Genomic DNA, 3732 nt, shown 5'->3' on the forward strand with positions numbered 1-3732 from the left:
TGATAACTTTTAATATTTTATTTTTATTTTTTTTTACTGTCACACTAATTCATAATTGTTTTTGGAATTAACTTCCATCTTCATTTTAGGAAAATTTATTTTGCATCTTTGTCTTAGCCACTCCTTTCATCATGGCTAGCTAATGGCATTCCATTGCCATATCCTTAAATTGTTTTTCTTCAATTATTGTCTTCGTCTGAAATGGCTATTTTTAGCCATTTTTATCCTCTTGTGGTTGTTGCCACAATTTAATTTTTAGCCAAACATCTCTTTTTAATATTTGGCTCTTCAAGTGATCACTTCTTTTCTTCAAGTTGTTGTCTTCTTGCTCTCTGGCCATTTCTCATCTCTTGTAGGAAGAGTTCTTCTTTTCTCTTTTTCATGTGTGGTTGCTCTTGTATCACATCTCATCTCTTGTGCAAGAAGTTGTTAATTTGCACTAAGCCTTTTTCTTAGTCTTCTTTTTTGTAATCTTTTTTTATGCAAGACCTCACTTCTTTTATTAGAAGCTATCATTTTGCACATCTATTTTTTTTTTTTTTGACGTTACTTCTCCATCCATTTATTTTGAGATTTCACACTCTAGTCCTTTTAGAAGCTCACTATATCAAACTAGCTTCGATTCCATGTTAGAAATATATTTGAATGAGAAAAGGGAAACATGGTGGAAGACAATCTTATTCATATAAATAAATTACTCTCCTAGGAGAGGAAGTCTCAATAGACTTGGACTTTGACTTACAAGACTCCAAACATATATTTATACTAGTTTAAGATAATTCCAGAATCACACTGTGAGTTGTCCTTGTAGTTATGGCGAAACAACTGCGTATTTCTTTGAATATTGATTGTGTGACCATGCATGCTTCTGAGAATTTAATGGTAGATGATTTGCATCACACTTCAGCCATTTTTTACTAGCTTCATTCTTTTCCTCTTACTAATATACACTGCGTTCATCTTTCTTGTTTAGTGGAACAGGTAGGTGGTGCAGCTGCTTATTTGCAATTACTCTAGAAGATGGTACATAGTTTCCGATCCTGCCTAACGGATTTACTGAACTAGCAAAGGGAGACATCTTTCTTGTAAGACCTCGAGATGCATAAGGGAGACAGCAGACCTCTTAGGTGCTTCGATTAGTGGTGTTTGTTGTGTTCTCTCTTTGGAAAATCTCATCCTAAACTAGTGTGCTTCGTAGCCTAAATGTCCTAGAATGAGTAATTTCACTGGCTGTATTTTTGCTAAATATAACAGTGCACCGTCAGCAAACTATCCTCATGGGTATACTATGTTATCTCCTTTACTTCAAGCTGTTAAAATTCATGTGTGGTCCATGGGCAGCAACTATGTTGTTTATGATTTCGATACAGGAGCAGATAAGAACAAGAAAGAATCAGTTGTGAATTTGGTTGGCAGGTGAGTGGTTAATTCAAACTACAAACTTTTGTGTTTTGATGAAAAAGAAGCACATTTATTCAAGGAGAGAATCGATAAGTGTTTGCTAATTGTGCTTTGATATATGGCTTTGGGAAGCTGTTCAGTGGCCTTCATTGCTGCTTACTCGTCACTTCTCTTCGGCTTCGTGGGCCTGACATGGACATCAGTGGGGGCAGGAAGCATCCCTGCAACATTATTCCTGGCTTGTGCAGTTATTTGTGCTCATGTATATCAGGTAAGGGAAATTTTACTAGTTTGTGGAGTGCTAAAACCAATTGGCATAAACCATTTCCCTCAACTTTTTTCACACCACCGTGTGCCTCCCATCTGCCACCACACATCTCACGCTCACGCTTCCTCTCACTAACGAGAACCTCCATCACTACCGGTTGCTAGAGTTATTCCCTGCCACTGTGAGAAGCTTTCCCTCATCCAGCCAGCAACCCAGTAACAGTGAGCTTTTCTTCTTCTCCAGCGACAGCGACAGCTCCAGCATTCCAACCATTCCTCCTCAGCAGTGCACCTGTGACCCTCCAGGTACACTTCCAGCAGTGGCATCTCGTAGAATCAGCTATGCACTGGCTCGTCAGCAGCTTCTTCATCAGCAGCACCGTGGACCTCTCCAAGCCCTGCACAGCACCGTGAACAAGCTGCAACTCCAGCGTTCCAGCCTCAGCTACTTGATAGATCGCGACCTCTATTGCAGTCTAGTAGCGGCAAACAACAGTGCCTCAGCCACCGAGAACTTTAGTTCAGTCACAGCAGCAACCAATGGCAGACTCCTTTCTATAGTTCCCTAGCAGTAATGCAGCTGTGAATGACATGTTCTCGCTTTTGAATTTTTCCAGTCCAGTGATTCAGTATCATCTTTTGCAAGCTCTAAATAATATCGTATTCTACTCTAGTGCATCGAAATCAAGAAGAAACCTCAGCTCTTATTTCTTTCTTAAGAGCTTCACCCATAACAGCAACTGTCAGAGAGGGGGCCACAGCGTTCAAGCAAGGTCTCTGCTATGCCCTACCAAATATAGAAGAAAAAAAAAAGAAGAAAAAAAGCCACAAGCCGTGAGCATTAGTCTCTATTCCAACCAAGAATATTAACAGGTATGTCACCTTGCCCTTCCATGAGTGCATCACAGTGATAAAGTTAGCCGTAAATAGAGCAGAACAGTGAAATGAAAGGAGAAATTTACTCTTACAGTGTATCTTGTTTGTTTTGAGAAGGAAGAGTGGGTATACTTTGTTTTAACTATCATGGTTTTTTCATAGGATTTGCATGGAGTGAGTGATGTAAAGCTTCCTGGTTCAACCTCTCGTTGAAATGAATAGGAACTATCAGTAACTAGAACACAAAATCTCTTGCAAAGGAAACCCTCCAATTTCTATTTAATAGAAATTTAATTGTAAACAAAACTCATCATATATTGTCAGTCCTGTTCTCTTTTTAAATACCGGCCGCCAACTAAGAACTTATAATCCAATACGTATTTAAATCAAATACTAATTTGATTAGGAAACTAACAGCTAACTAGGACAAAATAACTTCAGCTAATAAGCTTTTAAGAGCTTCTCTTTATCCCGCACATTTCCTTTGTCCAGTAGACTTCGTGAGTTACAAGTCACCTACCTTTGCCTCCTAATTTTCATGAATTGCTGTCTCTCTTGAAGAACTTGACTCCGGCAAGTTATGATTAACTTATGCAGTAAATAAGTCTGGATGCAGTCGTTGAAGCTTAGTACCTTTGACCCAAGCTGAATCTGAAGTGGATCGCTGCTTCCATTTGACTAAAAACTTGTAATATCCCCTACAACGTGTAGATACGAACTGGTGATCAATGATGGAGGCAACTTCATCTTGTGGTGCGATGTGGTGGCTACAAGGATTTTAGGCATGAAGGCTGGCATGTCCTCTATCTGTGAACTATGAACCACATCATTTGCATCACTTTTAAATGTAGTAATGTCTTCAATATTAAAAAATGGTGAAATAATAAAGTCAAAAGGTATGTCTATGACATATGCATTGCTACCCAACTTCTTAGTAATTCGAAAGGGACCAACGTGTCTTGCTGCATGTAACTTGGTGAAACTTTCTGAAGGAAAATGTGCTGGTTTTAGAGGAACAAGTACCATATCACCATTGTTAAACTATTTTTCCTTGCATCTAGCATTGGTAGAGGTTGTATATGATTTAGTACTAAGAGATAGATGTTTTCTAACCTCAGCATGAACATCTTTCATATATTCTGAAAAATTAAGACCAAATGTGCTTGGTCTGGGAGGTAATGGTGATGG

At 38.8% G+C, this 3732-nt stretch overlaps 1 pseudogene; it reads left to right on the top strand.

The window, feature by feature from the left end:
* Nucleotides 1-583: 583 nt before the first annotated feature.
* LOC118050567 (uncharacterized) lies at nucleotides 584-3463 on the top strand (annotated as a pseudogene).
* Nucleotides 3464-3732: the final 269 nt, after the last annotated feature.

The sequence above is a fragment of the Populus alba genome, chromosome 1, assembly GCF_005239225.2.
Source record: "Populus alba chromosome 1, ASM523922v2, whole genome shotgun sequence".
Lineage (NCBI taxonomy): Eukaryota > Viridiplantae > Streptophyta > Magnoliopsida > Malpighiales > Salicaceae > Populus > Populus alba.